The sequence below is a fragment of the Mesoplodon bidens genome (genome assembly GCF_964165515.1).
Source record: "Mesoplodon bidens genome assembly, chromosome: X".
NCBI classification, from domain to species: Eukaryota; Metazoa; Chordata; class Mammalia; order Artiodactyla; family Ziphiidae; genus Mesoplodon; species Mesoplodon bidens.
The window spans coordinates 35,434,549-35,447,736 of record NC_138163.1 but is presented as its reverse complement, the minus strand read 5'-3'; the positions used below and the strand labels follow the sequence as shown (position 1 = coordinate 35,447,736).

At 37.1% G+C, this 13,188-nt stretch overlaps 1 pseudogene across 1 annotated transcript; it reads left to right on the top strand.

Annotated features, from left to right (window-relative positions):
- The first annotated feature begins 10,697 nt into the window (after window positions 1-10,697).
- Window positions 10,698-11,334, top strand: LOC308608588 (PRELI domain-containing protein 2-like; annotated as a pseudogene). The gene has a single exon. The product of its transcript is annotated as a PRELI domain-containing protein 2-like (transcript).
- Window positions 11,335-13,188: the final 1,854 nt, after the last annotated feature.

Sequence of the window (13,188 nt, the reverse complement as noted above, 5' to 3'; positions counted from 1 at the left end):
ATCCTATTTCAGTCCCCTCTTATAGTGTGATAAGGGATGGTAAGCAATATCCCTCTTTGATTAATGTAAAAGAGTAATTTAAAAGAATAATAGCTGAGCCTGAATCTGTGGGAACTTGATTTCTGGGTTATAGGTTTCAGACATTTTCTTAAAATAATTGGGAGTGCCACTGAAGGTTTTCAAGAAAATATGATGTGTGCAAATATTATTTTCAGTAGAATTTGTCTGGTAGTGTTTTGTGAAGTAGGTTTGAAAGGGAGAGTTTGGATAGAGCCCATTTAGGAGCTTCTTGCCATACGTCAGGCTAAAGATGATAAATCTCTAAAACAGAGTAGAAACCATGAGCAAGGGAAGGAAGATGATAGCCGTGGTGAAGAGTCAACATAATGAAATGATTGGCTACATGTGAACGACCAAAATGAAGGGCAAGAGATCAAATGTTTACAACTTGAGTGAGTAGGAAAGCAGTTTTCCTTTACAGTAGTAGAAATAAGGAAGACTGAGAGGAGAGGGAGGAGTCCTGCATTTGAACTTATTTTTGATATGCTATTGAGACATCAGGGTAGAGACTGCAGAAGTCAGGTGGAGATGATTTGTAGAAAAGACAGATATAGGGGAGTAGTGGTTGAAATGGTAAAAGTGGATGATATCACTAAGGGAGAAGTCTATAAAGGAAATAATAGTGTAATGAGGACCAAAGCTTGGGAACAATATCCAGATTTTAAAACTAGATGTTAAATATCTGTTTTCAAAACATTTTAACTATTTTTCTCTCCGTGCATGTGTGTGTGTGTGTGTGCGTGCGTGTGTGCACACATGCAAATCTTGTGGTATCTGTGGGTGAAAGGTTATATTTCTGTGTGCTTAGTGAATATAGAATCTTTTTTTCTTCTTTTTCTTATTTTATTATCCTTGGAAAAAATGGCATAAAGTCTGCAGGAAAAGCATTCCCTTGACTAGATGTTACATTAAGAAAAAGCTGCCAAAAAGAAATAAACAACAACAATCCACAGCAAAGAAAAATACATAACTGTATGCTTGCAACAGCAGAAAAATGTAGTTTTGATTCAACTGAAATTTTTTTCTGCATTTCAAATGAAGCAAATGCAGAAGTAGTAATGTTACATCAAGGAGTTTGTTTTCCCTAAAAGGTTCTTGTCAGGGTCTAAAATAATAAATTTTATGGTGAATTTGTATGACTCTTATTTGTTTTCAAAATAGTTTAATTCTGTTCCAAATCCCCAGAATCATTGTCAGATATCAAATTTTGGGTATAAGAACAACCCTCCCCCCAAAAAATCACAGAGACATTTGGTATATTTTAAGCTTTGGAACTGAACACATTGGAGGAGAAGGAGCCTAACAGCACTGTAGACTTCTTGACATGGAGGATGATGCTACTCTTTGTTCAATGGGCCCTAACCCAAAGCGATATGCAGTGCTTTAACTGGACAGGGCAGGGGTGAGATAGAATGGGCTCTGTTATTTTATTTAAATATAGTCATTTTATAGAGTTTGAAAGGGCATTAGACATCATGTCGTCCAATCTCCACCTTGTTTAGGCTCTAAGCAAACAAACACAAACTTATATTTGATTATTCAAAGTGATGGAGAATCACTCTGTACTTATAGCCCATTCTATTTTCAGAAAACTGAGCAGGAGAAAGTTCTTGACTATGTTGAGCTGAAATCAGTACTTCAGCTATGAGTGATGGTTTGACTTTACAGAGAGACAAAAGATATCAGATCGTTTTGTGCTTTTTATGTTGTCTTTTAAATTTGGGTTTTGTGTCACTTACCCGTGCCCTCTTACCAACCAGTGCTTACTGCTATAATACACTTGCCTAACAATCAGTTAATAGCGATGCTGAGGAGGTGTGTAGACAATAGACTGTGACCTCTTTGAATGCAGGGATTATAAATTACTCTTCATTGCATCCCCTGTAGATAGCAGCTAGCACAGTGCCTGGCACATAGCAACTGCTCAGTAAATGTTTAATAAAGGCAGAAGGGAGGAAGAAAGGAGAGGAGGGAAAAAGGAAGAAATATATAGAAGGAGAATGATTCATATTATCTTTCCCAGTTCTGACCTTTAATATGGCAGAATCATTGATTGAGTGCAGTGTGTCTTGGTTGAAACACTTTACATATTTATATAAGTATTGGGTTGGCCAAAAAATTTCATTTGAGTTTTTTGGTAAGACACTGGAATGAACTTTTTGGCCACCCCAATTTTTATATATATATATATATATATATATATATATATATATATATATATATATTTGTTGGAATTATTCTTACAGGGTTTCTAATCTAAACTTATATTGATCTTTTGTACACAGTGATGCATTTTTCTTTGACTGGCAGGTCTTTGTGTGAACAAAACAATCTCTGGAAATGCTTCAAACTCAACTTTAGGGTCCTGTCACCAAATCTGACTACCATTATTCCACCTAAACACATCTGATCCTAAGTGTAGTGACCTGAGAGAGTTGTAAGAAATCCTAAGAATTCATTATGATGCCATGAGTCTTGAAGGGATTACTCTGATGTTAACAAATACATTAATGCCCTCTGTTACAATGTAGCTACATTATTTAAAAGGGAAATGTGAAGAAGATTTAATCAATCAGTAATGACCAAGTTAAAAAAATTGGATCCTTATTTTCAGTCTCCTAAAAACAATTTGAAGGAATACGGGGATGCTTTCCTGGGTTGGTAGAACTTTGACATATCTTTGTACAAGTGGGGAGGACTATGGTAAGGAAGGGTAAGGAAGCTAACTCCTACATAACTATCATGACTGCCTTGATTTTCATTTTGACCTAGGGTTTCATTGTCATATATCAATTCCAAGATGGTGGAAATGCTTATTAGATTTATATCTTGATCCCATGTGAAGTCCTGATAAACAAAGAAAGTAACTTTAAGCCTGATGCAGAATCAGATTAGCTGGCAAGATAAGGTATTAAAGTCCCTCTTTGCTATGTGTCAGCCAGCACAGTAGAAAGAGGTTATCTTCAGGACATTGTACTGGTGAGAAAAATCAACCAGGAAGCCATCCACTTTTAGGAGGTTTAAAAACTTAGTACATAGGGAATAGTGCAAGCAGTCTCTTTTATAGCAAATACTTTAAGGTTACATAAAATGATAAGGATATTAGGATATTGTGAAGAGTATTAGGAATAGTAATCAAGGTGGTAGAATATAGATGGCAGCTGGACACTCAGGTAAAGAGTTTGCAAAAAAAGAAGAGCTCTGTTAAAGCAGAATAAGCAAAATTGTGCCATGTAGTATTCAATCATGTCCAAGTACAATGTGATTTTGTACCAAGTACATACATATTCCCTCCTATACATAGCCCCCTCCCTGCCCATGTATACACATGTGCACCTACACTCCCACCAACTCAGCCATACTATAAAGTCTTCATGTGTACATGAATATGCAGATGTGTATTACAAATATGTTTGAAATCACTTTTGAGAAGAAAGCCATGGAAAAAATGGCCTGATTCAGTCTTCAACTGGTAGGATTCCTTTTCCCTTTTTTTAAAAAATTGTTGTTGCACAAACAATTATAGTGCTTATTGGGTATCAGGTATGCTTTCATATATGAATTTGTTTCATTCTCACATCAGTCTGTGAAGTAGGTAGTATTCATATGATTTTCCATTTAAGAGATGAACAAACACCATTCCATCTCCATGTTTATCTCTGAGGTGCTGTTCTTCCATCCTACTTAGGTTACTGTGATATCAACTCTTGAGACGTTTAGGATGCCCTTTGGAGCCTTCCATGGGAAAGAGACCTACTCAATTAAGACAGATGGAGTGAAACTAGTCATTAGCTAAGTTTGTGTCTTCTTCTTGCCTTTCACAAGTACTATTTAATTTCCTATCAAGTAATCTCAAAAGTCAAGTTGGCTTCCTCCTTTAGAACCTGCCCCTTTTTTTATCTTTCTTCGTTCTCCTCTCAGAGTCCAGAGCATATGCTCTCTCCTCTATTTTCCTGTGCAGGTTGCCGTAGTATACATTTTTGCACATTGAAGCACCTAATTAAGGAATATTTCACCACAGTTTAACCTGTTCTTCTGCCTGGCATATCTCCAACTGTCACCTTAGTAGAAGTCCTTGCTTAGAATAGTTCCACAGGTTTTTAGAAGGTAGCAAACCCTAATAACAACAATGTTCATATTAAGATAGAAGATGACCTTTCTGATTTTGAACCTCTCGTCCTGTATCTCAGCTGAAACAGTGCAGGGCAGGAGAGGTGCCTACAGGAACCCAAATTTGGGAAATGGCTAACTCTGCTGCCTTTCCCATTACATTTCAGAAGTGTCAGATCATTGGGAATAATAAGAAAACCCACCCAAACTGCTGTAACCCCTAAATACTAAATTTGAAGCTTATAATAATTAAAATACATGAAACCTAGGACATGGTCAATGAAGATTTTTTTGGATTGGAAAGAGCCTTAGAGATGCCATAGTCCAATGGCTTCAATTTTCTTCTTTGTATAAGAGAAAGAAAAGGACCATGTCTTATTTATCTTTGTCACTGGGATACCTGGCATAATGCCTTCCACAGTTGGTATTCATTACATGTCTGTGGGGCTGTTCTATACTGAGAATTGTGAGTGACCTGCCCAAGAATACATAGCTAGTAATGGGGAAGACCAGATTAGAACCCTCATTTTATGCCTGTGACCTATATTTCTAGCCACTTACAAGACAGGGCCTATTCTAAAGGTCACATTTTGAACCCTTAGAACATTACCCTACACAGCAAGAGTCTGCTCAACCCTAGATGGCTATTAAGGTGGATATTAGTCCTGCCCTCCAAAAAACTGCAGTGGTAAGAGAAGTTGGTGCACTTACTTCTAGCCACTCCTCTTAGCCTTTGTTTTCAAAATGGAAAGGCCTCATGACTCTCCAATCCATAGCTGTGAGACTTAATTTCTTTTCTTCAGGGATAAGCAGTTTTTAAAATGTATAAACATAAGCAAGTTTGTCCAGAGAGGACAATGTCCTCATGTTCCCATTCTCTAGGAGTTCAGGCTGGGAACATACAGCTCTTCATTTTAACCATAATTAATTACTTTGAGGTATTACCTATTTTACCTGAGGGGCCACAAAGAAAGAGTAGAAAGCAGGCCAAGTTATAACAAGGCATTGTTCCCAGCATATCGCAAACAGCAAGTGACACATAAGGGAATAGCCACACAGCCTCAGTCAAACAGTGCATTCTCTCAGGTTAATATTATTGGAATTATTAACTTCTGAATTGCTTCTAGGAGGAGCTACTTTGTATATGACAGGACCCCTGTGTTTAAGTGAAAAGAGATGCCAATAAATTACCAAGCAGCATACATGATTAAGGAGTGGAGCAGGGAAAGAAAAGGTTTCAGGTGTTTTGAATGTGTGGTCAGCACAGGGATAAATTAAGCAATATAAAAAGATAACCAAAAGCCCACGTGTATCAGTCTTTGCCTGCCCCAAGCCCAGTCAGCTGCAGTACTGAGAATTTTCCACTAACATCAGGATCAGCAGTGTCCCCAGCGCTTGAGCCAGTTCTGACAAAAGCAGCCAGAAAGTCATTAATAACAGAGCCTTAGGTGCCCAGTATTGTTCAGAACGCTTGGAAAGATGAACTCTTTTAATCCTCACAACAACGCTTTGAGGTAGAGACTACTAACCATTTTACAGACGAGTAAATCGAAACACACAAAGATGTTAAATAATTTACCCAAATGTCTTAGTTAACATAATTCTAGCTGCTGTAATAGCAGTCCCCAACCTTTTTGGCACCAGGGACCGGTTCTGTGGAAGACAATTTTTCCACAGACTGGGGGTGGGGTATGGTTTTGGGATGATTCAGGTGCATTACATTTATTGTGCACTTTATTTCTATTATTATTATATTGTAATATATAATGAAATAATTATACAACTCACCATAATGCTGACAGGAAGCAGAGCTCAGGTGGTAATGCGAGCGAGGGGGAGTGGCTGTCAATATAGATGAAGCTTCGCTTGCTCACCCACCACTCGCCTCCTGCTGTGCGGCCCGGTTCCTAACAGGCCACAGACCATTACTGGTCCATGGCACGGGGGTTGGGGACCCCTGTGCTATAATATTAATAAGTCCTCCCCAAACTCAGGACTTAACCTGAGTTTAAATAAATAAATAATAAATAAATAGAAGTTTATTTCTTGCACACTAAATTTTGCACAGCTTGTAAATGGCAAAGTACCTTACTCAAAATCATTTGCCTCATAATTGAATTAATTTTCCAATTCACCATTATTATTCCAAAACAGACACTTTAACATATTAGGGCAATGGCTAGTTACATCCCTGAAACAAAGAATGAATACATCACCTCTACGGTTGTCATAAGGGTGAGTTAACAAATGTGTTTGAATTGGTATTATAACTGTGTAGATCTATACATTAATTTTAGGATCAGAAATAAAACATGCCCTGATAGTAAGAACTTTAGACATACCAGGCATGTCTAAGTGCTTCATATATACTTTTCACTTAACTCTTACAATCTTCCATTTAAGGTACTACTAATATTGCAATTAAAAAATTTGTGAATGCATTTCTCTCCATAATTAACTAATTTTTAATGTTCTTATTGTAAAATAAAACATAGATTATGAAAACACACTGAACAAATATATAGCATGAGGAGTTACTATAAGGTAAACACATGTGGACCCAGCTCTGGTCAAGAAACAGAAATTGTACCTGCCACCCTGAAGCCCTTCCATTTTTCCTGTCAAGTCAAAAACCTCTCCCTTTCCCCTCTAAAATAAGTTCTATCTTGGTTTTATAGTTATCCTTTCCTTGTATTTATTTACAGTTTTTGTCTATTTTTATGAAACTTGTTATATTTAAAAATTTTATTTTAAATCTATAGATTCCCCTTACAACTGTTTGCTTTATTAATATTTATCTGACAAAGAACCCAAAGAATATGTTGCATGCTCATGGTGTAATTAAGCATGTTCCTCTGTCCTAGTATTTCCTGCAAATTGGCAGGGGGATCTGAAGCCTACAGCAGACTCAAATTTGTTCTCTTTAGTGAACTACAGTCAGAGTTGTGTTCTTTAATCATGAGACACATAATTGTTTGGTTCTATCTCTTTTTGTGATATTAGCAGCTGTTACTGTTCAATGCGTAGATCAAGTAATTAATTAGGGATTGAAAATGGTAAAAAATTCTACTTTTATTATTACTTATAGATAGTATACTTACAAACAGATGTATCTTCTCATCTACTAATTGACTAATGAAGGGTAAAATTTACATAGAAGAGGCAGGATAAATGCATTATCTTTCCTTTTATTTACCCAGTTCAGTATAAAGAAAGGTTAACTTCCAAAGGTGAACAAATCATTTATTGGTTAATATCATTATGTACTCATGGATTTGACATATTTAATAGATTTCAATCCATTGTATCATTTTGAAATTGTATATATATATTTCACATAGGATTCACAATTTTAAACATTTTTAAGTGTACAATTCAATTCAGTGGCATTATATTCACAGTATTGTGTAACCATCATCATTATCTACTTTCTAGTTATATGTATGTTTTTATCCTGACAGAGTGTTGGTTTGTGTCAAATGTCTTTTTTTCATCAATTGAAAAAATCATGTGTTTTTTTCCTCATTCTATAATGTAGTATACTACATTGATTTCCTTATGTTGAACCACCCTTTTCTTCCTGTGAGAAATACCACTTCATAATGGTGTGCAATCATTTAAATATACTGTTGGAATCAGTTTGCTAGTATTTTGTTAAGAATTTTTGCTTCTACATTCATAAGGAATGTTGGTCTGTAATTTTCTTTTGTTGTGATGTTTTTTTCTGGCTTTGGTCTCATAAAATGAATAAGCTATTGGTTCCTATTCTTTTACATTTTGGAAGAGTTTTAGAAGAATTGGGTTATTTCTTCTTTAAATATTTGGTGAGAATTACATGTGAAGCCATCTGGTCCAGTTTTTTTCTTTGCTGAGATATGTTTGTTTACTGACTTATCACTTTACTTGTAAAGAACTGTGAGTTTTTCTATTTCTTCTTGAGTCAGTGTAGGTAATTTTTGTGTTTTAAGAAATATGTCCATTTCATCCAGGATATCTAATTTTGGTATACAATTGTTCATAGTATTTTTCTTACAATCCTTTTTATTTTGTATGGTTGTAAATAAGGTTCCTTCTACTTTCACATCTGATTTTAGTTATATGTGTCATCTCCCTTTTCTCTTTGTTAGTCTAGCTAAAGGTTTGTCAATTTTGTTGATCTTTCAAAGAACCAACTTTTAAAATAATCTATATTTTCTATTTTATTTATTTCTGCTGCAGTCTTTATTATTCTCTTCCTTCTACTAGCTTTAGTTTTAAACTACTCTACTTTTTCTAGTTCCTTAAGGTATAAAGTTAATTTTATCTATGTTAGATCTTTCTTCTTTTTTCATGAAGACATTTACAACTACAAATTTCCCTCTGAACACTGCCCTTGCTGCATCCCATAAATTTTTTAACTACTTTATTGGAGTATAACTGCTTTACAAAGGTGTGTTAGTTTCTGCTTTATAAGGTGAATCAGATATACATATACATATATCCCCATATCTCCTTCCTCTTGCATCTCCCTCCCACCCTCCCTATCCCACCCCTCTAGGTGGTCACAAAGCACCAAGCTGATCTCCCTGTGCTATGCAACTACTTCCCACTACCTATCTGTTTTATATTTGGTAGTACATATAAGTCCATGCAAATCTCTGACTTCGTCCCAGCTTACCCTTCCCCCTCCCCGTGTCCTCAAGTCCATTCTCTACATCTGTGTCTATTCCTGTCCTGCCTCTAGGTTCTTCAGAATGATATTTTTAGATTCCATATATATGTGTTACCATACGGTATTTGTTTTTCTCTTTCTGACTTATTTCACTCTGTATAACAGACTCTAGGTCTATCCACCTCACTACAAATAACTCAATTTCATTTCCTTTTATGGCTGAGTAATATTCCATTGTATATATGTGCCACATCTTCTTTATCCATTCATCTGTCAATGGACACTTATGTTGCTTCCATGCCCTGGCTATTGTAAATAGAGCTGTAATGAACATTGTGGTACATGACTCTTTTTGAATTAAGGTTTTCTCAGGGTATATGCCCATTAGTGGGATTGCTGGGTCATATGATAGTTCTATTTTTGTTTTTTAAGGAAGCTCCATACTGTTCTCCATCATGTGTGTATCAATTTACATTCCCACCAACAGTGCAAGAGGGTTCCCTTTTCTCTGTACCCTCTCCAGAATTAATTGTTTGTAGATTTTTTGATGATGGCCACTCTGACTGGTGTGAAGTGATAACCTCATTGTAGTTTTGATTTGCATTTCTCTAATGATTAGTGATATTAAGCATTCTTTCATGTGTTTGTTGGCAATAAGTATATGTTCTTTGGATAAATGTCTATTTAGGTCTTCTGCCTATTTTGGGATTGGGTTGTTTGTTTTTTCGATATTGAGCTGCATGAGCTGCTTGTAAATTTTGGAGATTAATCCTTTGTCAGTTGCTTCATTTGCAAATATTTTCTCCCATTCTGAGGGTTGTTTTTTTGTCTTGTTTATGGTTTCCCTTGATGTGCAAAAGCTTTGAAGTTTCATTAGGTCCCATTTGTTTATTTTTGGTTTTATTTCCATTTCTCTAGGAGGTGGGTCAAAAAGGATCTTGCTGTGATGTATGTCATACAGTGTTCTCCCTAGGTTTTCCTCTAAGACTTTTATAGTGTCTGGCCTTACATTTAGGTCTTTAATCCATTTTGAGTTTATTTTTGTGTATGGTGTTAGGGAGTGTTCTAATTTCATTCTTTTACATGTAGCTGTCCAGTTTTCCCAGCACCACTTATTGAAGAGGCTCTCTTTTCTCCATTGTGTATTCTTGCATCCTTTATCAAAGATAAGGTGACCATAGGTGCGTGGGTTTATCCCTGGGCTTTCTATCCTGTTCCACTGATCTGTATTTCTGTTTCTGTGCCAGTACCATACTGTCTTGATTACTTTAGATTTGTAGTATAGACTGAAGTCAGGGAGCCTGATTCCTCCAGCCCCATTTTTCTTTCTCAAGATTTCTTTGGCTATTCGGGGTCTTTTGTGTTTCCATACAAATGGTGAATTTTTTTTCTAGTTCTGTGGAAAATGCCATTGGTAGTTTGATAGGGATTGCATTGAATCTGTAGATTGCTTTGGGTAATATAGTCATTTTCACAATGTTGATTCTTTCAATCCAAGAACATGGTATATCTCTCCATCTGTTTGTATCATCTTTAATTTCCTTCATCTGTGTCTTAGAGTTTTCTGCATACAGGTCTTTTGTCTCCTTAGGTAGGTTTATTCCTAGGTATTTTATTCTTTTTGTTGCAGTGATAAATGGGAGTGTTTCCTTAATTTCTCTTTCAGATTTTTCATCATTAGTGTGTAGGAATGCAAAAGATTTCTGTGCATTAAACTGTATCCTGCCACTCTACCAATTTCATTGATTAGCTCTAGTAACATCTTTAGAGAAAGCCTGGAGGCAACAATGAAGACCCTGGCCCCTGTGGCTACCCTGGCGTGGACGCCTGCGGCCTGGCACATACAGAGCTCCAGCAGAAGTGTGCTCGTGGAGGCGTGGCAGGCGCGCCGGAATGGGGGTCACCGTGGACGTACACAAGGTGTTCAAGTACCCCTTCGAACAGGTGGTCGCCAGCTTCCTCCGAATGTATCCAAACCCCATGGATAAAAATGTCATCTCTGTAAAAATTGTGGAGGAAAAAAAAGATGTGTCAACAGGGATCACCTATAGAAAGAGGATTGCAGTCTGTCAAAATGTGGTTCCAGAAACTTTAAGGAAGGTGAACATTTTAAAGGTACCTAATGTCCAGTTAGAAGAGGAATCATGGTTCAATCCTCAGGAAAAGAACATGGCTATAAGGAGTCACTGCCTTATGTGGACACAATATGCAGCCATGAAGGAAGAGTCTGTCTTCCGGGAAAGTATAGAAAATCCAATTTGGACAGATTTCATTCAAACATGCAGGATTTCAATCACAGGGCTGGTTTTCTCAACTGTGTTTTGGAAACTTTTGCCAGCACATTTTTAAGACAGGGTGCCCAGAAGGGAATTAGAATAATGGAGATGTTGTTAAAGGAACAGCGTGGTGCCCCCTTAGCTGAATAAAGAATCATCAGGAAGCTGTGTTGTGTCTACTTTTGCTCGAAAATCTTTTCTCAGACACAACACATCCAAAGACACAGTTTTCGAAATACAGGTATAAGAATGCGGTGTTGGCAGCTTACAGAAGAGGAAACCTTTCTGCCGGGATATGACATGATACACTCCCCCTGGGAGCCGACCAAAAATAGCAGCTCTCGTGGAGCTGAGACCTTCTGGCTGATTCTTACAGCATAATCTCTACGATTTTACAAATAAAGGAAAAATCCCATAGAAGGTGATGTCTGCCCTTCTTCAGGATGTCCTGCTGATTGCCTGGTGGCGGTGTTGGGGCAGCCAAGGATGGGCCAGAGGCATGGAAAATGCTGCTTTTGCTTGTTTGTTCTCCACATCATTGCTCATAGGATTCATGAGAGGATTCTGGGATGAGTAAAGGACTTAAACCTGATACCTGATTCTTAGGTGGCCTGGAACAGACAGGAATATACCATACCTGTGTTGAAGTTAAGCCATATTCACAGTAATGTTGAAGATTCTCAGAAATCAGGGGCATTTGATTTCTACCCATCAGTACTACATAACTGCCATCAGCTAGCTTTTATAATATAACACATGAACTGTGATTGGTCCTTAAAAGAACCTGGGGAGTGGGGAGACAGGGTATCATCTTGGCTCCTTCTAACTCATTCTGGCATGTGGAGCATATTATGTGACCTGCCTGTTTTTCATTGGGCAAATGGGGATAATTGGGCACAGGTCTTTCTACTTGTGATGATTAAACAAGGTTGTTTGGTATGAAAAGCCCAGGTTTGGGAGTCAGACGGACTCCGGTTTGAATCTGAGCAGGACCACACAGCAGCTCAGTGGTTATGTATGTAATTTAAAATCTTTCTTAAAGATCTTTCCTAGATTCATTTTTTAGGTTTGTAAAATGGGATTATAGAGTTAACCTTATGAGGCTGTTGGAACAATTAGAGATCATGTGATAAAGAGCCTAGCATGCTACCTGGTACACAGAAGTAAATAGAAGCTATTATTAGTACATGAAACCATTTTGGAAATATACTTTTCTAACGTAAGGTAATGTAGTAGTATTGTTTGAAAATTAGGTGACGGTAGTTTGCATTCCCCATGATCCGAAGCCAAAATGTAAATGCATACTACCTAAAAGAAAGCTTGAAGAGGGGCAATAATTTGGAATTCATTATCTTAAGATAAAACAAGTTGGGCCATTACTGGAAAGTCCTGGGGAAATTTTTTTTTTTAATATTTGAAAAATTTTCCGTTTAGTGAATTGATGAATTTCAAAGCGATTGTTTTTTTTAATTTTTTTTTAATTTTAATACAAGCCTGCCACTGTGAGCTCCTCTTATTGCATTTGAGCTGTTTGTGTTGCCTGAGTTCTGTGTCTTAGGATAATTTCCCTTCATTTCCTTAGTGTTTCATTCTTCAGTTGTGTTGGAGGGAAAATGAATGGTAGATACCAGAACACACTTTGACCTTTTTCCAGTTTGTAAATGGCAGTTGGTAGGCTTTAGGAATAAGAGCGCATTTACACAAATAAAAGGTGATGTGAATTATCACAGAGGTGAGAGGTGAGAAATCTGTACTTGGAGGTTGACGTTAGAATAAATTAATTCTGGGAGTTCCCTGGTGGCCTGATGGTTAGGACTCCAAACTTTCACTGCCAGGGTCCAGGTTCAGTCCCTGGTCAGGGAACTGAGATCCCACAAGTCTCCTGGCACAGCCAAAAAAAAAAAAAAGAAAGAAAGAATAAATGTAACCCTTCATACTCAACAACTTGCATTCTGTGAAAGCAGGAGTTCTCAACCTTGACTGTCCATTAGAACCACCTGGGAGCTTTCTGCACTCCTGCTGCCTACCTTATATCTCGGACCAATAAGTCAGAAGCTCTGGGGGTGGAACCCAGTCAGCAGTATTTTTTAA